Source organism: Halichoerus grypus, chromosome 1, assembly GCF_964656455.1.
Source record: "Halichoerus grypus chromosome 1, mHalGry1.hap1.1, whole genome shotgun sequence".
Classification (NCBI taxonomy): domain Eukaryota; kingdom Metazoa; phylum Chordata; class Mammalia; order Carnivora; family Phocidae; genus Halichoerus; species Halichoerus grypus.
Window position 1 is genome coordinate 212,923,514 of NC_135712.1, and position 23,260 is coordinate 212,946,773.

The 23,260-nt window shown below is 54.2% G+C and overlaps 1 protein-coding gene and 1 long non-coding RNA gene across 13 annotated transcripts in view; one reads left to right on the forward strand and one right to left on the reverse strand.

The window, feature by feature from the left end:
• KDM4B (lysine demethylase 4B) overlaps positions 1-21,327 on the reverse strand; it is a 134,417-nt gene extending 113,090 nt beyond the window's left edge. For all 11 annotated transcript variants that reach the window (XM_078057161.1, XM_078057173.1, XM_078057177.1 and 8 more), the window contains exon 1: positions 21,202-21,327. The gene's annotated coding sequence lies outside the window, so the exon portion shown is untranslated. The remainder of the gene's footprint in view (positions 1-21,201) is intronic.
• Positions 15,909-18,884, forward strand: LOC118550700 (uncharacterized). 2 transcript variants are annotated; one of them, XR_004924704.2, is made up of 4 exons: positions 15,909-16,101; positions 16,234-16,396; positions 17,337-17,493; positions 18,203-18,884. It is a non-coding gene; the product is annotated as an uncharacterized LOC118550700 (long non-coding RNA). The 2 variants fall into 2 exon arrangements; XR_013442023.1 differs by having other exon boundaries at positions 17,337-17,437.
• Positions 21,328-23,260: the final 1,933 nt, after the last annotated feature.

The following is a 23,260-nucleotide window of genomic DNA, read 5'->3' on the forward strand; positions in this document are numbered from 1 at the left end:
ACGTTGGAAAACAATTTGGCAGTTTCTTCCAGTGTTAAACATGGGGTCTCCCTATGACCAGCAATTCCACTCTAAGGTATCTACTGAAGAGAAATGAAAACAAGTGTGCACACAAAAACCACCACAGGAGTGTTCATATTGTGCATTATAGACATTAGTCACAGTGGCCAAACAGTGGAAACAATCCAAGTGTGCATCAGTGGGTGAGCGGATACATACAGCGTGTGCACCTGCACTCGGGAGCGTCCCTCGGCCGCGAACAGGAGCAAGGCGCCCACACACGCTGCCCCGGGGACAGACCCCGAGCCCACGATGCTCAGGAAGGGAACCGGACACAGAAGGCCACACGGGGTGTGAGCCCACGTGGGTGACACGCCCAGAACAGGCTCATCCACAGAGACAGGAAACAGCTGAGTGGTTACCGGGGCTGGGGGAGGGGAGTGGGCAGGACTATTGGAAAGGTATGGGGTTTCCTTGTTCGGTGGTGGAAAAGTTCTGAAATCACACAGTGGTGATCAGTATACCACTGCGGAGATATACTAACGACCACAGAATTGTACACTCTAAAAGGGTGAATGTACGGCATGGGAATTCTACTTAATAAAGCTATTTAAAAAAAAAAAATGATACCAAGCCAGAAAATGAACGCATCAGAGCTCCCCGAAGATTGATCACCACTGCGATGCTGTTCTGAAGCTTCGACTGAATGCATCCAGAACACTGTGGCCACCCGCGTCATTCCCCCCTAGTTCCCTCCCTGGTGCCATCCTGACACAGCCGCGCAGGCCACCCTCTACGCTCTCACCAAAGGGGTCGGTTAACTACCAGGCCACGACCCCCGCCCCCCACTCTGCTGGCCTTCCCAGATCGGTCTCTAGGCTGAGTACCAGGCACGCCTTAAAGACCAAAGACCTGCCTGCCTGCAAGTGGGCGTGACATGCTGACCCAGATTTGGAATCCTGTGACAGGATCAGAGCCACAAACCAGTCAGCTTAGATGGGGCAAGGGAGAAGAGGCCAAAACCACAGGCAGGGTGATGACAGAGAGTCGGGGCCTTCCCAAGCCCGAGCCTGAGATGGCAGAGCCTCATACATACTTCTGGGTGCGACAGCCCTAAGAGGGCTTTGACGCATTCATTTCAGCGAGTGTGCGGAGGAATGGGCGAAAGACGGGCACCGCGCAGGCAGACCGACATGTGAGCGTCCTTGAAAATCGAGTGAACTTAATCCTGAGGAAGCTCAGTTCAAGTGGAATCAGCATAGACTTGCTTCCAATAATACTGGAAATCCTGATAAGTTAAGATGCTTATGATAAGACCTAGAGCAGCGACTAGAAGATACTTCAAAAAATGCAGTGGAAAAATCATTAAAGGAATTAAAACATTACACTAGAAAATATGCACTTAATGCAAAAGGTGGCAGTAAAGGAGAGGAACCAAAGGCAGGAGATGGAAAACAAAAGGAAAATCACAGACATAAATCCAACTATATCAATAATGACACTAAATGTGGATGGAGGGGCGCCTGGGTGGCTCAGTCGGTTAAGCATCTGCCTTCGGCTCAGGTCACGATCCCAGCGTCCTGGGATCGAGCCCCACATCGGGCTCTCTGTTCAGCGGGGAGTCTGATTCTCTCTCTCCCGCTCCCCCTGCATGTGCTTGCTCTGTCAAACAATTAAATAAAATCTTTTTAAAAATACAATAAAAAGAAGTTTTTTAAAAAAATGTGGATGGATTAAACAGTCCAAACAAAAGACAGAGATTGTCCTATGGTCAGGAACAAGATAAGGATGTCCACTCTCACCAATGTTATTATTCAACATACTACTGGAAGTCCCAGCCTCAGCAATCAAACAACAAAAAGAGATCAAAGGCATCTGAATCAGTAAGGAAGAAGTAGAACTTTCACTTTTTGCAGATGACATAATACTCTATATAGAAAACCCAAGGGCACCTGGGTAGCTCACTCGGTTAAGCGTCTGCCTGAGGCTCAGGTCATGATCTCAGGGTCCTGCGATCGAGTGCTGTGTCAGGCTTCTTGCTCAGCAAGGAGTCTGCTTCTCCTCTCCCTCTCCTTCTGCCCCTCCCCCCACTCATTTTCTCTCTCTCTCTCTCTCTCTCTCTCTCGAACTTTTTAAAAAATTTAAAAAAAAAAGAGGGGTGCCTGGGTGGCTCAGTCATTAGGCGTCTACCTTCGGCTCAGGTCATGATCCCGGGGTCCAGGAATCGAGCCCCACATTGGGCTCCCTGCTCTGCAGGAAGCCTGCTTCTCCCTCTCCCACTCCCCCTGCTTGTGTTCCCTCTCTCGCTATGTCTCTGTCAAATAAATAAATAAAATCTTAAAAAAAAAAAAAGAAAACACAAAAGACTCCACCAAAAAATTGCTAGAACTGATACATGAATTCAGTAAAACTGCAAGATACAAAATCAACGTACAGAAATCTGTTGCATTTCTATATGCCAATAATGAAGTAGCAGAAAGAGAAATTAAGGAATCAATCCCATTTACAACTGCATGCAAAATAATAAGATACCTAGGAATAAACCTAAACAAAGAGGTAAAATATTTGTACTCTGAAAACTACAGAACACTTATGAAAGAAATTGAAGATGACACAAATAGAAAGACATTCCATGCTCATGGATTGGAAGAACACACACTGTTAAAATGTCATTACTACCCAAAGCAATCTACACATTTAATGCAATCCCTATCAAAATACCACCAGCATTTTTCACAGAGCTGGAACAAACAATCCTAAAATTTGTATGGAATCACAAAAGACCCCAAATAGCCAAAGGCATGTTGAAAAAGAAAACCAAAGCTGGTGGCACCACAATTCCAGACTTCAAGTTATATTACAAAGCTGTAATAATCAAAACAGTATGGTACTGGCACAAAAACAGACACATAGATCAACAGAACAGAATAGAAAACCCAGAAATGGACCCAAAACTATATGGTCAACTAATCTTCAACAAAGCAGGAAAGGCAGTCTCTTCAACAAATGGGTGTTGGGAAAACTGGACGGCCACATGCAGAAGAATGAAACAACCACTTTCTCACACCATACACAAAAATAAACTCAAAATGGATGAAAGACCCCCAATGTGATGCATGAAACCATAAATATCCTGGAGAACACAGGCAGTAACCTCTTTGACCTTGGCTGTAGCAACTTCATACTAGACACGTCTCCAAAGGCAAGGGAAGCAAAAGCAAAAATAAACTATTGGGACTTCATCAAAATAAAAAGCTTTGGGGCAACTGGGTGGCTCAGTGGGTTGAGCATCTGACTCTTGATTTCAGCTCAGGTCGTGATCTTGGGATCATGAGATCGAGTCCCGCGTCAGGCTCCCCACTCAGCGGGGAGTCTGCTTCTCTCCCTCTGCCCCTCCCCCACCCCACTCACAAGTGTATGCACGCGCACATGTGCACGCTCTCTCTAAAAATAAATAAATCTTTTAAAAAATAATAATAAAAATAAATAAAATTAAAAGCTTCCGCACAGCAAAGGAAACAACAAAACTAAAAGACAACCTAGGGAATGGGAGAAGATATTCACAAACGATATATCCAATAAAGGGTTAGTAGCCAAAATATATAAAGAACATATTAAACTCAACACCCAAAAAATGAATAATCAAATTAAAAAATAGGCAGAAGCCATGCTCAGACATTTTTCCAAAGATGACATACAGAAGGCCAACAGACACATGAAAAGATGCATACCACCACTCATCAGGGAAATGCAAATCAAAACTATGATATCACCTCACACTTGTCAGAGTAGTTCAAATCGCTGTATCTCTCTCTGTCAAATAAATAAAATCTTAAAAAAAAAAAGAAAGAAACAACAGATGTTGGCGAGGATGCAGAGAAAGGGAAACCCTCTTACACTGTTGGTGGGAGTGCAAGCTGGTGCAGCCACTCTGGGAAACAGTATGGAGGTTAAAAAGTTAAAAATAGAAATAGGTATTTACCCAAAGGATACAACATACTAATTCAAAGGGATACATGCACCCTGATGTTTATAGCAGCACTATCAATAATAGCCAAACTATGGAAACAGCCCAAGTGTGTGTCCACTGATGAATGGATAAAGAAGATGTGATATTGGGGTACCTGCGTGGCTCAGTCGTTAAGCATCTGCCTTCGGCTCAGGTCATGTTCCCAGGGTCCTGGGATCGAGCCCTGCTCAGCGAGAAGCCTGCTTCTCCCTCTCCCACTCCCCCTGCTTGTGTTCCCTCTTTCGCTGTGTCTCTCTCTGTCAAATAAATAAAGTCTTGAAAGAAAGAGAGAAAGAAAGAAAGAAAGAAAAAGAAAGAAAGAAAGAAAGAAAGAAAAAGAAAGAAAGAAAGAAAGAAAGAAAGAAAGAAAGAAAGAAAGAAAGAAAGAAAGAAAGAAAGAAAGAAAGAAAGAAAGAAAGAAAGAAAGAAAGAAAGAGATTTGGGGATTTACAAATATGTGGAAATTAAAAAACATTTTTTTTTTTAAGATTTATTCGAGAGAGAGAGAGCACATGCGCGCAGCAGAGAGAAAGGGAGAGTCAGGCAGACTCCCCGCTGAGCACGGAGCCGGATGTGGGGCTCAATCCCACAACCCTGAGATCATGACCTGAGCTGAAACCAAGAGTCTGGTGCCACCCAGGCGCCCCCCCCAAAAAACATACTCTTAAATAACCAATGGGTAAAAGAAGAAATCACAAGCAAAATTAGAAAACACTTTGAGGTGAATGAATATGAAGACACGCTAAACCAAAACTTACAGAACACAGGAAGCAACACTTAGAGGGAAAGGCACAGCGGCCTATAGGAAAAGAAGAAAGCTCGCAAATCAATAATCAAAACTTGTACCTTACACCGGAAGAAGAGCAAACTAAACCTAAAGCAATCAATAAGAAGGAAATAATAAAGATCAGAGCGGGCGCCTGGGTGTCTCAGTTGGTTGGGCGACTGCCTTCGGCTCAGGTCATGATCCTGGAGTCCCTGGATCGAGTCCCGCATCGGGCTCCCTGCTCAGCAGGGAGCCTGCTTCTCCCTCTGACCCTCCCCCATCTCATGTGCTCTCTCTCTCTCTCTCTCATTCTCTCTGTCTCAAATAAATAAATAAAATCTTTAAAAAAAAAAAATAAATAAAGATCAGAGCAGAAATGAACAGAATAAGAGAAAACCAACAAAAGCAGGAGTCGGTTCCATGAAAAGATCAACAAAATTAATAAACCTTTAGGTAGAGTAATCAAGAAAGAAAAGATTCAGTTTGCTAAAATCAGGAATGAAAGATGAGACCCTATCACTACCACCCACCTTATAGAAATACAAAGGATTATAAAATAATATTGGCGTGGAAAGCTACTGAGCAGTAAAAAGCAATGAACTACTGATACAGGCAACAACTTGGATCCCCAAAGGCAACACATGATGTATGATTCCATAACATTCTGGAAATGACTAGATTATAGAGAAGAACAGATCAATGGTTGCGGGGACCTGGGGGTGGGAGTGGGGAGTAACTCCTAAGGGAAAGCACAAGCAGGCTCATTCGTGTTGATGGGACAGCTCTGTATCTTGAGTGTGAAGGGGGTTACACAAATCTGTGCAGCTGATGTCACTAAAACATACAAAAAAGTGAGCGCAGGATAAAACTGGTAGAATCCCAGTAAGGCCCAGCGTATGTTACGCCAATGTCAATCTCCTAGTCTTGACAATGCACTGTGGTTATAGCAAATTATCACCACTGGGGGAAGATGCGTGAAGAGTACACGGGACCTCTTTGAACCATTTTTTAAAAGATTTTATTTATTTATTTGAGAGAGAGAAAGAGAGAGCACAAGTCGGGGGAGGGAAGGGGCAGAAAGAGAGGGAGAAGCAGACTCCCTGCTGAGTGCAGAGCCCAACATGGGGCTCGATCCTACGACCCTGAGATCATGGCCTGAGCCAAAGGCAGACACTTAACCGACTGCTTAACCGACTGAGCCACCCAGAAGCCCCTCTTTGTACCATTTTTGCAACTTCTTGGGAGTCTGTTAACTCTTGAAAAATAAAAAGTTTTAAAAATTATTTAAAATATTTCACATGGATGACAGGATGGAAGGGCAGACTGTCATATGGGTTGATGGTTTGGGGCTGGGTGATGGGGACAAGCGGGTTCTTTATCCTATTCCGTCTATCTCAGTATGTGTTCCAAGTCTCCATAATAAAAAGCTTAAAATATAAATGCATGGCCACTAACAAGGGCCTTCTCCATCCAGACTTACAAACACCCTTCAAACTGTATCATCATCAAGACTGCAGCCCCTTTTGCCAGATATGATACCAGAAACAATGGCCAGAGAGACCACCAGAGCTGCCTGGGGGTTTCACAACACAGACCCTAAAGAGATGCAGGATGGTCTGAATGCCACCTTGAATAATGTATTCCAAGTGGCACGTGAGATCTGCCTAATGCGCATGATCTCTAAAATGAGCTCTGCCCAACGCCAGGCTCTCACTTCCCATACAGCATTTCTCCTCCAGCCAAGGTAACAAGTCCTGCCAGGACCCACCCACCCCCAGGCCGTCATTCCAGAGCAGAAACCTGAACTGCTAACTGCTCGTGGGCAGGGGATTTTTGCAAAGCTTTCGGAGTCTTGCATTCTGCAGGTTTCTCCTTTTCAGAGCCCCCATTTCGAGGTGAAAATGATCTGCTCTCACACCAAGGTCTCAACTCATTCTAAACAAGAAAATTTAGGGCGCTTGGGTGGTTCAGTTGGTTGAGGGTCTGCCTCCGGCTCAGATCATGATCGTGGGGTCCTCGGATCGAGCCCCTCATCAGGCTCCTTGCTCAGCGGGGAGTCTGCTTCTCCCTCTCCCTCTGCCCATGCTCTCTCACTCACTCTCTCAAATAAAGAAATAAATCTTAACAAAAAAATTTTTAAGGGAGAAAAATAAAGGAAAGAAAGACTGGTTGACACAACCAATGGGATGAGCTCATATGGCCCAACCTTGCCCAGTCATCCTGGGAGAAGCAAAAACCAGCACCCCCCCACCCCGCCACCCCGAGTAGCTTCCACTCTGGGCCCAGCATCCAAATAGAGACAAGCCCACTCATGGAGCACTCTGCCAACTGTCCCCACATGCAAACTCCTCCAATGACAACAATCCTCTCAGGTAGGCACCCTTATGTTACCTATCACCAATAAGGAAGATGAGGCCCAGAGAGGTCAAGCAACTTGCCCAAGGTCACAAGGTTGGGAGGAAGGGTGGAGCCGCGGTTTGAAACCAGCTGTTCCAACCTGGGAGTCGGCACTGATTCCTCTTTCCCACACATCCAATCCACTCGTGAGGCCTCACTGGTCCACTGCCTCCAAAATCCCAAGTCCAGTCCTCCTTGCCCCCAGACCAGACCACACTGTCATCGCTCTCCTGGATGACCACTGGAGTTCCCTCCCTGCTTTTACTCCTGACAGCCACCAGAGGGGTCTCTGAAAACACATAAATCTCTGCCTTCATCATTACCTCCCCAGGCTTCTCCCTGCCCTTAATGGGGTCTGGCTTATGGCAGTTTAAGTGGCCGAGCCACCTGGCCTGGCCTCTCTGAACCTCAGGGCCTACGTCTCTCCTGCAAGCTCATCATGTTCCAGCTACATGGGATCCCTTCCAATCCTCAAACATGCCAAGCTCATTTCCGCCTCAGGACCTTTGCACGTACTATTTGTTCTTCCACTTGGAACTTCTTGTTCCAGATCTCCTCAAGGTTGGCACCTCCTAGTCATTCAGATCTCTGCCCAAACGTCACCTCCTTGGAGCGGATTCCTGTCCACCCAATTAGGGCAGGATCACCCCCTGTACCTCCCAGTCAAATCACTCCCTCGCTTCAACACCCAGGAGCCATCTCTTCCTTGCTGGCTACTTAGCACCCAGCCTGGCACAGTGAGCATGGAGATGTCTGGCAGGCCACCAGGGCTGTGGTGTGCCTTTGTTGTCTTCTACAAAGTTGGGGCTGGAGGAGTCAGCTCATCCTAAGCACTGAGGCTCCTACGGGATGGCCAGGGATGAGAGCCCCCTGCCAAGCGCGTCTTAATGTATCTCACCCCGTTTACCTCTAGCAAGGAGAGCACGTGAGGATGCCAAGGCCCAGACAGGGGGCACCATGTGCCCCAGGTTAGTGGCAGAACAGGTTTGGGAGCTGGGGTCCCATTCTCAGTGCTGGCTCTAGACCCAGGCCAAGTCTGGAGGATGAGATGCTGGTCTCCCCCAAAATCCCCTGGGGAGGTCTTCCTGAGTGCCTGGACTGGTAGGGATTGCTGTACACGGTGGGGACAGCTCTGGGACCCCCGCCCAGGCTCCTCTCCAGGTCCCACAGCCACCACTGCTCCAGGCTAGCCTCACGCGGGAGCCAGCAAGGGGGCGTGCACCTCAGGGAGCAAGGCCGACATTTAGGGGACCGATCAGAGCTGGGGAGGCTCTCTTTTATGCTATGGGACTGTTCAAGAGCCAGGGTGGAAATCCCAAATGCAGACACACGGAGGCAAAGAGTGGAGGGTTCTGGCGGTTTCCGGAGAACCCCCACCAGGCCTTCCTCCACGGGCCCAGTCCGAGTCCCCAGGAACAGCTCTGGCCTGGGGGCTGGACGCTCTCGCCGGCCAAGGGGATGTGGGGCTCTCTCAGGCCCGGTTTACCCGAGCAGCAGGGGCATCCCAGGCAGCCCTGCCCTCTGGAGAGCCCGCTCCGACCTCACCCCTCCTCAGTGCTGGGGGCCAGGCCCGTGCCCAAGCCCTCCACCCATCCTGACCACACTGAGCTCCAGGCACCCAGCCTACGTGACAGGACCCCTACAGGGCCATGCAGCCAGTCCCCACCAGGGACCCCAGCCTCCCCAACTACCCGCCTCAGCCCTCAGGGCAAGCAGGAAGTCCTATCAGCCCCAAACTGATGGCTGGACCCCAGGAGCACAAAGGGACCCTCACAAAGTCCACCAGACTGCACACACACACCTCAGATGCTCACAGGGACTACAGAACACCTTGCCTGTTTTGGTTTTGTCTCAAAGGCACTGCTGAGTTTGCTATCGTGAAGACGAGTTACGTTTGTAATAAAGACCCTTCCGGCAGGCTTGTTTGGGAAAACGGCCATGTGACTCGGCTGACCCCAACGTTCCCAGGCCTTCTTTTGGTTAAAGCCTAAGTTATTTAATACAGGGCGACCTGGGGCTTCACGGTGCAGGGGCTGGAACCCAGTGTCACAGGGGCCGCACCAAGGACACCTGTGCCTGAGCCGTGGCAGCCGAGGGGCACCAAGCCTCACCAAGAGCTGTTCACGTCCAGGGCTGCTCTGCAAAATCCACAGGCTCACCCCCAGCCCTCACGCAGGCCCGAGCAGCGCCATTCGGCCCAGGAGGCCGGTTTTCCAGGCTGGCGGCTCCAAGTTCATTTTTATGGCAGCCCCAAGTTCACTGGAGGAGAAAATCCAATGAGGCATGTGGAACAGGCCACAGGACTCCGAGTTCTGGCCTGGCTGCCTCCGGTCCAGCGTCCCCGAGGAACAGCGCCCTTGCTTCCTGGTCCATAAATCCCCAGCCAAACCCTCCTACCTGCCCCATTAAAATAAAGAAGCTCCAGAGGAAGAAAAAACAAACATTTTCAAGGCGCCTTCTAATAACCTTGACTGTTCCTTAACTCCCTTCCCAGCATAAATACGGAACAGCGGTGTGAAAACCATGGGCGACTCTGGAATGGGAAGTGGTTTTAGAAACTTCGGTTGCAATACCTTGATTCACGGGCAACAAAAGACAAGTGCAGAGAAAAGCTGTTACTGTGATCGACCGAAGGCTCTCAAGGCCGGCCCGTCGTTCTCTGTAGGGCTGTCCTGGGCACCATGGGGGACTGAGCGGCATACCCCCCCCTTGCGGCGACCACAGATGTCACCAGGCACCAGCCAGCACATAGCCCTGGGAGCACAGCTGCCCTGGGGTAGGAACTATTCCACGAATGGATTTTCAGGTATCGACTCAGCTCATTTCACCCACCCTTGAAGCAGAGACCTTCGCTGTCATCCCCATTTTGGAGATAAGGACACAGACCCAGGTCAGGCGCATGGGTACAAGCCTCCGGCTGCTCATCCCACTCGGCTCTCCTGCCTTGAGACCTCAGGCCATTTAAGATGGTCTGCAGCTGGGGGGTACAATTTCCCAGCTACACTACTACACGAGTCTCTCTCCTGGGTCCTCCCACGGCCAAAGCAGCGTTCCAAGTTCCTGCAAGGCCCTCCCGGAAACAGCTCGAGCTCTAAGCTCACGGCTCCCCAGGACAGCCAGCTCCATGCCACACATGCCCTGCCCTGGGCTTAGCCACCAGGACTCATCGGCCCTCGCAGCCGGGATGAGGTTTTAGGCACCTGTCAAACATGAGAGGCAGCACTGCAGGGGTGCACAGGAGGGGTTGGGACCACGGCCGTGGGGCTCAACACCCCAGAGAGAGAGGCAGCACCGCAGGCCAGCGTGGCTCAGCCCCTGCATCTCAAGAGCCCGGACTTCGGCTGTTTCCACTTCCCCACAGCACCCTGATATGCGACCCTTCCCGAGGCAGGCTGTCCTGACCTCTGGGTCGGGCCCACAGCCTCCTCCTCCTCCTCCAAACACTGGCTTGATTCCTACCACCTCCATGAAAGGCTCAGGGCCTCCCCTGGGCCCCCACAAAGGGCTCTCCCTTGGCCACACCCCCCTGCGGTGGGTCAGCGCCCTCCCCCCTCAGCGGCCTCAGCCAGTTTATGCTGGCTCAGTCTCATCTCTCCAGCTAGAGGTGGAGAGCTCCAGAACTTCAGATGGACCAGGAAGGTGGGCAGGAACAGGAGGCGGATGGAAGGGCCCAGTCTCCACTAAGCGCCAGGTACCTCCACGGCTAGCGTCCCCGACCCCATCACAGGGCTCAGCTTATCCAGGGACTGAGGTCCCCCCAAAGAACCGGCCCGTGGGGGGCCAGCACTAAGCGTGAGCTACAGCCAACAAGCCGAAGCCTCAGGACCAACGGAACAAAACAAAACACAAAGGAGCGTAAAATAACTCGGTAACTATTTTTATAGTGATCACATGTTAAAACGTTAACATTTTGGGGTGCCTGGGTGGCTCAGTCGTTAAGCGTCTGCCTTCGGCTCAGGTCATGGTCCCAGGGTCCTGGGATCAAGCCCCACATCGGGCTCCTTGCTCGGTGGGAAGCCTGCTTCTCCCTCTCCCACTCCCCCTGCTTGTGTTCCCTCTCTCGCTGTCTCTCTCTCTGTCAAATAAATAAAATCTTAAAAAAAAAAAAAAAGTTAACACTTTGGGTATATGAGGTTCAATAAAAATACGTTAGTCAAATCAATTTCATCTGTTCTTTTACCTTCCAATGTGGCTACTAGAGAAACTGCACTTACACAGGGGCCTGCTTTGCGTCTTTACTGGACGGCGCTGCCTTGGGAAAGACGTGTTTTCATGTCTCACATTTAGCTCACTGAGGCTTTGGGAGTCCGTTTTTGTATATGGCGTGAGGCGGGGACCAACTTTGTCACCGGACATTCGGGAAGCGTTCATGCATGTACCTGCAGGGCATTCTCCCATGAGCTCGGGACACCCCGGCTCACAGGTAGCCTCTGCCAGGGGCCCGGAAGGGCACACACACATGGGCGGGCGTCACTGTCCCCACAGGGAAGGTGCCAGCCAGGCACGCAGGAGGACGTGGGGCTGTCCGGCTGCGTGCTGCTGCGAACCCACGCCCCTCGAGGCCCTCCCCCTCCCTGGAGAGCCCCGCTGCATTTCTGAATCGCCCAGGGTGGTGATGCCACCACCCCTGGAGGACAAAGGGGCAGCCACTTACCTCTCTAACTCAGGGGGGGTGGGGGAATACCCAGGCAGGAACCGAGGCCCACTTGCAACTCATGGGCTAGTGGGCTTCATGGGGCCCCATAAGGGCTAAGGGGACACTTAGCTACCCAGTCGCTGCCTTCTAAGAGACAACTCACAACCCCGTAAGGCTGGGGCCAGGAGGACCAGGAAAGGAAAGTGGCCCAAAGGAGGCAGCTCACTTTAAAAGCTGCTGGCCAGACTGTGTGTGTGTCGGCGGGGGGGGTCTCACAGAAAGGAGGGCGTGAGAAGGGCTTCTCCCGAGCCACATGAAGCTCTCAGGGAGGCCCACTCAGGCTTGGAAAATGAACGGCCAACCAGGCCAGCAAGAACCAGGACACCCCTTTCTGGCCTAAGCCCTGGCAGACTACGGGCAGGGAGGCCCCAGGCCTACCGACCAGAAGGTGAACCTACAGGACACAGGAAATAGATAAGCCAGAGCCGTAGGGGCCAGGGCCACGCTGCTCCATGGAACAGACACTCAGAGGCCCTGCTCTGCACGGAGAGGTCCCACAGGAAACCCACTGGGCCAGCCTGGGCTGGAGCAAGAAGAGGGCAGGCAGGTGAGGACTCACCGCTGAATACAGGAATCCAGAACTGGGCACGCAAAGGGCAGCCTGAGCACCTCCCGCAGGTGAGCTGGGTCATCATGCCTGACGTTCCAGGCCTCCCTCATCTTCAGAACCCAGCCCCACACCCACAGGCCCCGCCTCCCCACACAGACGCTCAGGGAGGGAACCAGACACAGGCCACACGGTGTGAGTCCACTTACGTGGAATGTCCAGAACAGGCCCATACATAGATAGGAGGGGGGGTTGTGGGTGCCAGGGTGGGGGGCGGGGGAGTGACTATTTAATAGGTATGTTGTTTCCTTCTGAGGTCCTGGAATGTTCTGGAATTTGAGAGTTGTGATGGCTGCACAGATCTACAAATGTTCTAAAAAACAACGAATTGTCCACTGAACTGTCTACTGAAAAGGGTGAATGTTCTGGTATGTGAATATCTCAATAAAAATATGAGGGGCAACTGGGTGGCTCAGTCAGTTAAGTATCTGCCTTCAGCTCGGGTCATGATCCCAGGTCCTGGGATCGAGCCCTGCATCGGGGTCCTTGTTCAGTGGGGAGCCTGCTTCTTCCTCTCCCTCTGCCTGCCGCCCCCTGCTTGTGCTAACTCTGTCAAATAAATAAGATCTTAAAAATATATGTTTATTTATATTTATAATTATATAATTATATATATTTACATGTACATATATATATATAATTTTTTTTTTTAAGGGGCACCTAGCTGGCTCAGTCAGTAGAACATGCAACTCTTGGTCTTGGGGTCATGAGTTCAAGCCCCATATTGGGCACAGGGTTTACTTTGAAAATATACATATAAAACAACAACAACAGGGCAGAAGGACTTTACGAAGAGCTACTCTAGAAAATTCAGGTCTGGTCATCCTACCGGAGCCAGTCTTTGAGCAACTGTCTGTGGCTCTCCCCGGTGACCTGAACAGCTCTGGTCTTAGACTCTGGGATCCCTGAGGGCCTCCTCTCCCCTTAACCCCTCGGAGCCTGGCTGGGGGGGGTGGGGAAGACACCCAAGAGACAGGCGGGCTTCCCTGCCTCCCCTGTGCTCTTCACACAGGTCCCCCAGGCCACGGCCCTGAGCACCCCCTACAAGTTCCCCTCTTCCACCGCCTGCCAGCTCATCATCGCCCATGATGACAAGGCTCAGCTCAAGTGGTGACTCTTCTATCATCTTCCTGGCCGCTACCCAAGCTAAGACGCTGCCCTTGCCCTGTGCTTCCACCGGCCCAGTTTCTATGTATCTTGGCACCTCTGCTCCCCCGCTCCCCTCTGGGCCCCCAGCCCCTCTGCCTTCCACCGTGGGCCATGGCCCCTGCGGGCAGGAGGCGCTGCTCATCCGGCCACCACCAGCACCTGGCGAGACACAAGCAGGGTTGACAACAACTGTCACCCTCAACAGATACTGGCAGATGCCCTCCCAGGGCTCCCATGGCCGTGTGTCCACGAGGAAGCCACGGCCTGGCCCGGATCACGGAGATGAGCCACGGGTCAGCAGGCCAAGGGCCACGTGTGAGGAGCCTTCTGTGATTCTTGATTCTGCACGTTTGCCCTGAGGCTGGCGGGCCACACGGCCTGGGCATCTGCGGAGGCTGCCCTGCCCACTCTGCCTGTGCCCACCGCATGCAGGTCTCAGCGGCTAGCAGGCTCCCTGCACCCACCTGTCCAACCACCCGGCCTTCCTTGGGCGGGGCCCGGCGAGAGGCGCCCCAAGCGCAGAGCGGCCAGTTTCCCAACGAACACCACTGCCTGGGAGTCGAGGCTCTGGGCCGCCTTTGGTGCAAGCGGGACACAAGGACGCGGGCGCGGCCAAGACCATTCTCTGGCTTCCACGCACTGCAGCCCCGGAAGAGAGCGCAACAGGACGCCTTCTCTCCCAGAGGGGTGTCACTGAACCAGCCTTCTCTCCTGACTCCCTACTCTTCCTTGGGGAGACTGAGTTGGAATAATGTAGCGAATCAAGAGTTTAAATTCCAGGGGCTTTACTCACACGCAAGCTAGACACAAGCAAGTCTCTCAACTCGTGACTATGATAATCAGATCCATGCAACCCGCCGACCTCAGATGGGAGGCCCACTGCGCCGAGGGCCAACTCTTCCTGATAGATGGGATTTTAAAGGAGACAGTGGGGGAACAGTGGGCATTTGAAGGGGCCGGCAGCAAAACGACGGAATCTCCCAGTCCGGCTGCCCAGAGCAAAACGACGGAATCTCCCAGTCCGGCTGCCCAGCCAGGGTCCCCCTCACTCCTTCGGGGTGCCCAAGAGGAGACCACCCCAGCCAGCTCCCGGGCCGTTGTCTGGGCTGCCCAGAAATGCTGGGGCGTGCAGCCCATTCCCACCCCACTTGCGGTCCGGGGATCCCCGCCACCCCCGTCATCAGGCCATCACTGCGCCTGCTGGTGGCTTCAGGCTGGCTCTTGGTCAAAGGAGGCCTCGGGGACCCATCCCCTGGCTTCTTCTGCACAGAGCACAGCTCCAGACGCACTGCCAGCTCATCAGACACAAATCCTCTCTCTCCACCTTCTCTCCCTGGAGACCGGGGCAAGCAGCCGCGAAACCAGGTAGGCGGGCCCACCTCCGCCCCTACCTGCCCAGAAGGTGCCATCATTTGGGAGAAAATCTGGAGCGCCCCAGCTAGAGATCACCCCTTCACAGCTCGCTGTATAGGCTCATCTGAGAAATGTAACTGTGATCATGTGTCAGCAAACAGGACCAAATCCTACGTTAGTTATTGCTCTGATCTGTACCGGGAGACCCACTCGGGGGGCATGGTGGCCCTCGGCGGCCTGCTTCCTGACTACTCACTCTCTGTCCACTGAACAAACCCACTCGAGGCCTCCAGCCCAAAGAGTCACAGCCCAGAGCGACAGGACAGCGAAAGCACGGCCGCCTGTGGGGCAAAGACAGCTCCTCACACAGGGTCCGTCAACGCCTCCGGCACCCACCAGTGCCCGTGTGCACTTGCTGGGACCCCAGAGGTGGGGTGAGAAGCGAGGGGAGGGAAGGAAAGGAGGGAGGGAGAGATGGAGGGGCACAGAAAGACAGAGAGAGTCCAAAAAGGACAGGCAAATTTGGAACCCTCTCCAGAGTGTTTATTTCAATCAACTAAAGAAGGCGTGCCCGCAAATGAACAGTATGCTTTCTTGACAAGTCAAAACGTTCCTGGGAAGGTACCAAATATACGACACTATGTCCTTGGCTCGGAAATCCCACGTCGGCCGCTGTCCTCCTGCCACGGTCGCGGTAGCAGTGGACGAGCAAGACGGAGCGAGTGTGGCCGGGCACACTCCTGGGCCCGCCACGTGCCATCTGACAGTCACCTTGTCGTCCACGCGCCCCACAAAGCTCAGCGTTCACACCCACGGAAGCCACCTCTTCCGAGTGTCCCTGTGGCTGGCGGGTGACTATAAAAACCACCTCGCAGGACTCGGCCGCCCCTCCCGACGAGGGCGCAGGTGTTGGTAAAGAGGATGGGTCAGATGCTTACAAAACGAAATGATTGGGAAACTCGTCTTCCTTTTAAACCCTCAGCCTCTGCCAGGCCAAAACAAAACTCCTCAGGCCAAGAAGACTCCTTCCCCATCTTCGGAGAATATTTCTTCCCAACCTTCTGGGGTGCGGTACGCAAGGGAGGGGCATGAAAAAGTCAGGCTCAGGGATCGCAGACAGCGAGGTATCTGCCCCCGTTTACAGCTACTTTTTATTCCTCCTTCATTTTGGGGTTATTTGGGTGGACAGCGTCATAATATTTTCTTGTATTTCCCTTGAAACAACCCGGGACCCTTTTTTTTTTTTTTAAATACAGAGTAGGACTCTAACTGCTTTGATGTAAGAAAGCTGGAAATTCATTCAGTAAAGGAGTGTTGACTGAACACCCACCGCGTGCCAGGAACTGCCCCAGGTGCTGGGGAGACACGCAGCCGCCAGCAGAGACGTCGCTCCTCCAGCACTGACCTCACACCCTGGTGGTAGGTGTTCCCAGACTACAGCCCACAGCTCAAACCCAGCCCACCACCTGTTTTTGTATAGCCTCTGAGCTAAGAGTGGTTTTGACCTTTTTTAATGTTTGGGTGAGAAAAAAAAAAAAAATCAAAGAAAGAAAACCAGTTCATCACAGGTGAAAAGCATGTGAAATTTACAATTCTGTGACCACGAATAGTTTTACTGAGGAACAGGCACACTCACTCATTCCCATAGTTTTGTGCCGTAATGGCAGAGCAGAGGAGTTGGGACAGACTGGCCTGCAAAGCCAGAACTACTGACTCTCTGACCCTTTACAGAAAGAGTTTCTGTTCTCCTGGATGAGACAGACAATAGATACATAAACAGATTAATGTGCGTGTTTACAGTAGTGCTGAATGCAAAGAAAAGGCAGGATGGGGAGAGAGGGTGGCTGGAAGGGTGAGTTTAGGCAGTGTGGCCAGGGATGGCCTCTGAGCTGAGATGTGAATGACAAGGAGCCAGCTGGCTAGAAGAGTGAGGGAAGAGCAAGTGCAAAGGCCCTGAGGCAGGGCAGGGAAGAGTAGGCAGGGAAGCTGGTTACGAATGAGGGAGCAGGCACAGGAGGGGGGGCGGAAGGGCAAGGAGAAAGGACAGACCACAGAGGACAGAGCAGGGAGGCTACGGGAAGGGGTCTCAAATTTTTTCCAGGAACAACAGGAAGCTACTGGAGCGTTCTGAGTAGAGGCAGACCACTTTTCAAGTTTTTAAAAGCTCCTTGAGGAAGCAGGAGTGAAAAGTGACAGACCAGTGGGGACACCTTATCTAACCAACAAGCCGCTCCCAGAATAGGCCAAGTCAAAGCAGGGAGGAAACTCAGAAACCAACTCATCCAACAACAAAATCAATTCATCAATCCTCTCGGGCCTTACTACTGCGGTGACCCAAACCTGTTTTTTTTAATATCAGAGTTAAATCCAGTTCACTGGATAAAAATGTCTGCAACCAGCGTAAGAACAGCCCCGCGACTTCATGGACATTACTATTCAGGAGGAGGCAAGATTAAAGAAGTGAGTCACCTCAAAGTCAACTTAAAGAGAACTGTTAAGCAAAGTGACAGGAAGAGGTATGGTGACCGGGGCGGGGGGGGGGGGTATGGTGACAGGTGGAAGCCAGCCTGGGCAGGGCACCCGCACGGGCTCCGGGTGAGGACAGCCCCGGAAGAGCCCTGAGCCATGCCCATCAGGTGGCACGGGCAAGTCTGTGGATGCACCCCTCTCCAGGAGGGGAAGCTGCAGGCTGGGAAGGGCCGGGGAGAGGCAGAGCGACAGCCGGGAAGGACCTGGACAGCCAGGCTGAGTTTGGCCAGACACCGTTTGCAAACACAAGCCCCTCCCTATTCAAGGACAGAGGGGAGGAAGGGGACAAAGGGGACCAGAACTTGAGGCAGAGCGGGGTCGTAGCCAAGTATCAGACTGCTGCAGGGTTAAAGGTTAAGTGACAGGATCTCCCTCAGGGGCAACTGTGTCCCCCAGGGGACACTCGGCAATGTCTGAGGACATCTGTGGTTCTCACACTGGGGGTGCTCTGGGCATCAAGTGGGCAGGGCCAGGGATGCTGCTCAGCCCCCCAAGTGCCCACTACGGTCCCCCGGAGGACAATCCGATCGAATGTGGACAGGCAGAGGGAGCCCCTGACAGAAGCAGATGCCACGCACCAGTAATCAACCCAGTCCAGCCCGAGCCTCTGGTGCCACACAAAGCATTCAGTGCTTCTCATCCCCTTTGATCCCCCACAATGACCTAGCATGGGTTCTCATTACACCCATTTTACAGATGAGGAATCAGAGGCCCAGAGAAGGGAAGTGACCTGCTCCAGAGGAGGAATTTGAACCCGGGTCCCTCACACTTGGAAGCCTGTCTGGGGAACAGAGAGGACAGGAACCCAGGGACACGGCCAAGAACAGCAGGTCAGAACGGAGTCCAGGTTCGGCCCTGTCCTCTGCTGCCCAGCATCCTCAGCCAGAGCAGAGGGACCAGGGCGGGGCAGGAAAGAGCTGGGGCACAGAGGCCCCACGGAGCAGCCACGGGGCAAGTCTCTGGAGCAGAGCCAGGAGCCCTGGCCGGCCGAGGCTGTGGATGAGGCACGGTGGTGACCGAGCAGGTCTGTGGGGCCCTCCACAGTCATGCCCTCTGCAAGTAGTTCATTCGCTCTCCACCCCGCCCCCCAACTTGGGAAGGTTTAGCGACCCCCCAACTCTGTTCCTGAGCAAGTGACTGGCCCAAGGTCACACAGCTCTGACCCCCCCCCCCCACCACACTTCCACAGCCCAGGAAGAAAGCCACAAAGGCAAAGGCTCATTTGCCAGCTCCTCAGCCCATCACCACCCATCCCGTGTCCCTGCCCATTCCCTGAGCCAGTCCCTGCGGATGGTGGGCTTCACACCCCAGGACCCCCACCTCTCCCTTCCCCCATTAGAACCGAGGCCTCCTCAAGTTAGGAATTCTCTATAACCTGTCCCAGTGCTCCACAGCCCCCCCCCCCCCCCCCGCCGCCTTCTCACAGGTGTCAGATAGAAGCCAGGAACAGATGGCAGAGCCCCTCCAGGGGAAGGGGGTGGGGCACCGGAGGGCAGGGGCAAGAAACCAGCAGAGGCCCGGGCGGCGAAATGCGGGATCAAGTACAGACAGAGCGGCCAGGGCGGGGGGGAAAGGGGCTTGGCAGGGTGGGGCTGGGGGGAGGGGGCCGACCACCCCAGAAGGCTCCTGCAGGATGGCACAGGGACTGAGGAAAAGTACAACAAAGGCCGGGCGGGGTCCTAAAGGACCAATCAGCACTACCTTTCAGCGCCAGTATTTCACATCTCCTTAGCAGCCCACCCCCAACGAGGAAAGGATCAGAAAATGGGAGAAAATCAATTGTTCTGGGACCTGTATATATTTCAAGTCTCAACAGCTACACACTCACATGAGTGTGCACACACACGCACAGGCGGCGACTGACACAGGACCCGCATGCACGTGCCGCAACACCTGGGCGCATTTGGGCAACCACACCTCGGCCACCCCCTGTGCTCCCCAGCAGGGACATCCCCCAGGGCAGGGCAGCCTGACCGGCGTGGTGTCCCCGGCCCAAATGGAGGAACACCAAGATTTGCCAAGCATCCAATCAGAAACACGGAAAGAGGGCCAGCGAGTTTCAGAAACCCTCGACTCAGATAATCACAAGTTGACTCCACGACTTTCACACTCTGTCCTTCAAGTTTCCAAAAAACAAGCTGCAAAGACGGGAGAGGCCGTCCACAGCTCTTGCAGAGGTGGCGAGAAAAGGCTGACCGGCGAGTTGACAAACCCTCCCGAAGCCTCATAAGGAAGCTATTATTTGAGAATTAGGGGAGTCATTAGCTCTCGGATGGCAGAGATAAAAGCACATAGAGTCATCTAATGAGCCCGTTTTAGGGCTTTCTCCAGCCTGGGGACAACCACATAAAGAGCTGTTGAGGCAGAGGGGTGGGGCAGGGCACCCAAGCCTTGAATGCATCCCAGTATCCTCCGACCCCAAGACACAGCCAGCACCCAGTGGGGCGCAAAGGAACTTGCTGAATAAATGCAGCTGACAGAAACACATGGACAAGAACACACTCTTTACATGTTGCAGGATCACTGGATTGCGCTGAACAGAAGCACCTTCTCACTAGTTTCATAACTCGAGAAACAGTTCCCCAGGTGCACCTGAATTATTAAAACAAAAGCATCCTCCCCCCAACCAAACAGATGGGACACCACCGAAGAGCAGTCCACGCCTCCCCCGCCCCCAGGGGGAGAACAATCTCCTGCAAAACCTTCCACCGTGCTCAGGTGGACACGCACCCCATTCCACCTGGTGTCATCGCGCCCACTGGGCGCAGACTCGGGCCCCTGCACGTTGCGGGGCAGGTCCCTTGCAAAATGAATCCGTCCCCCCAAGCTCCCACCGGGGTCGCCGCGGGAGCGACTCCACAATCTATTCCTACAGAGAAGGGGGTCTTTGAGATGGCGATGGGGCTCGAAGGGGGAGGCACTCAGGGAACGCGTCTGGCAGCTGCGAGGTGCATACCAAGTGGATACGTTTTTTAATAATCAAAAAAAATCCAGACTGCACGCTTATTTTAGGGGGCTCGCAGATAGGAAGCGAGTTGGGAAGCCGCGACGGCGCGGCGGGCTGTCTCAGGGCGGGGGTGGGGTGCAGCGATGGCCGTGTCGGGGGCCGCCGCCGGGCAGCGCCCCGGTGACCCCGCCGGGGGCGGAAACGCAGGCGGGGGCTGGCCGGGGCCTGGGATCGCCCGTTCCCTCGCGCTCGCGAGCTCTCTGTCTCTGCCTCTCTCTTCTTTCTTTTTTTTTTTAATTATCAGGATTGTTGTGAATAATAAAAGAGAAGGGCCCAGCCAGGCAGGGCCGGCCGGGCCGGGCCACCCACGCTGTCATCTTTTGTGCAGGGCCGGCGGGGACGCCCCGGCCCAGCCCCCGCGCGCGCCCCCGGCCCCGGGCCGGACGCCCCCGCCTCCCGCCCCCGGCCCCGCCATTGTCCGGCCGCGCCGCCCCCGCCCGAGGCCCGGCGGGCACCCCCGGGCCAGGCGGTTAACGCCCCCAACCGCCTCGCGGGCCGGGACAAAGCGCGGCGGCCGCGGCCCGAACAGGCCGCGCCCGAGGCCTGGGCCTCGAGTCCCGGGCGCCCGCCCGCAGCCCGGGGCGCGGCGCGGGGGCGGTGGCGGCGGCGACTGCGGCGGCGGCTGCGGCGGCGGTGGCGGCGGCGGGGCCCGAGCTCGGACGCGGCGGCCGCCTCCCCGCGGGCTCACCTGAGGCGGCGCGCGCGGCCCGGTCCGCAGCAGCGGCGCGCGCTCCCCCCGCCCTCGGCGTCGCACCCCCAGGCCCCGCTCGGGCCGGGCCCCGCTCGGTCGCTGGCGGCCGAGCCCTCCGCGAGCGCCCCGGGCGGGGCTTATGAGGCCGCGCGCCAGCTCCGCCCTGGCTGCCATTGGCCCCCGAGCCCACGCCCGCGCGCCCATTGGCTGTCGCTGACAGCTCCGCCCCTCCCCTCCACCGGGCCCATCAACATCTCACGGCCCGCCCCCCGCGCGCCTCGATTGGGGGGGGAGCAGGCGCTGGCCTCGCCTCCCCATTGGCTGACCGGTCGGGACACGCCGGCGCCCACCCACGTGCCCGCTGACCGGCTCCGTTTTCATTGGAAGCGGCGCACGCCAGCCAAGGGAGCCGCTACCAACCCGACTGTGGCTGGGCCTCGGATTGACAAGGGCGCCTCGGGGACCGCCCAACGACCGCACGGGGGCAAGTGAGCATTGGCTTACGGGGTGAGCCCGAGGCGCGGACTGGCTGACGCGAATGCCAATCAGGGCCCGGGCCCCGCCCCGGTTATCAGGCTGCAACTGAGTACGTGAGACCCAGCACAACATCAGCACCAGGCCCTGGAGGCAAGCGGAAGGGGTTCGAGACCCGTGGCCGGAACTTGGACGCAGAGTTCCTCAGTTCATTAAGTCCTGACGTGGGAAACAGCTCTGGTGCAACCCCTTTTGCAAAACAGGAGAACTAAGAACTGGAGAAATAAAAAGTCACGCAGCAAGCGTCCCTCCTCTGCCCCCCCAAAAAGCCAAATTTATTCCCATCACAGTCAACAAAACTTTGCAAACCGGCAAGGCCCACCGGGTAGTTAGGTGCGCTCCCCCGAGTTCCCTAACACGAGGCAGTCCCTAACACCAAGGTTCCAAGCTCAGCTGGGCCCCACACCTCACTGGAACCTCGCTGGGCCTCAGTTTCCCCTGTGAAGTGGATATGATGGTAACACACACACACACACACACACACACACACAGCCGACCCCACCGGCCCCTCCCCAAGGGATGTTGCAAGAAGGAGTGGGACGCCACACACAAAGGGTTTGAGCAGGTGGCTTCACCCGAGTGGGTTCACCACTGTCTTCATCATTACCACTCGTGCAGTAGGCAACAGTGGGGTGCGCCCCGGGTAGCAGGCAGTCGTGTGAATCGGCAGCAGGGAGTTTCCCAGTAATATTTGTGTTATCCACACTGAATCGCCCTGGGAGGTCAGGCACCCCGAGTAACCCCCCGGAGCTCACGCCTTCAGCGCCAAAGGTGTTGCTCTACACACCCATCTACAGGGGCCTGGCCAGCTAATCTGTGGCACGGGGCACTCCGCAGCACTTCGAACTGTGTAGCGGTTTAACAAGAGGGCGGTCTCCAAACACTGTCCTGGAATGATCCCCTACACACATTCGTGAGCAAGCTGCAGAATGGTCCAGAATTCGGTGTCCAGTAACCTACGATATGGGGAAGACACACCGAGACCCGAGTCGTGTGGTCTCCAAGAGCACGCATCTGAGGCAATGCAGAGAAAGGTCACCGCGGAAGGGAGAAAAGGAAGTCTTGAGAGAGGAGAGATCCACGCGGGTAGGAAGGGTAGGCTTCTCCCTCCCCCGCTCCCCCTGCTTGTGTTCCCTCTCTCGCTGTGTCTCTGTCAAGTAAATAAATAAAATCTTTAAAAAAAAAAAAAAAAGGGTAGTCTGTGGGGACTTGAATCTGTTTAGGGAGATTGTCCTTTCTCCTGGGACCATATTCACAGACTCCTCATGTAGTTAAAATTAAACTTTGAAAATGGGGAAGAACAGGGCGCCTGGGTGGCTCAGTCATTAAGCGTCTGCCTTCCGCTCAGGTCCTGGGATCGAGCCCCGCATCGGGCTCCCTGCTTGGCGGGAAGCCTGCTTCTCCCTCTCCCACTCCCCCTGCTTGTGTTCCTGCTCTCGCTATTCTGTCAAATAAATAAATTAATTAAAAAAAAGGGAAAGAACATCTGCCCCCAAGGAACTCCCTAAGCAGTGGGAGAGAC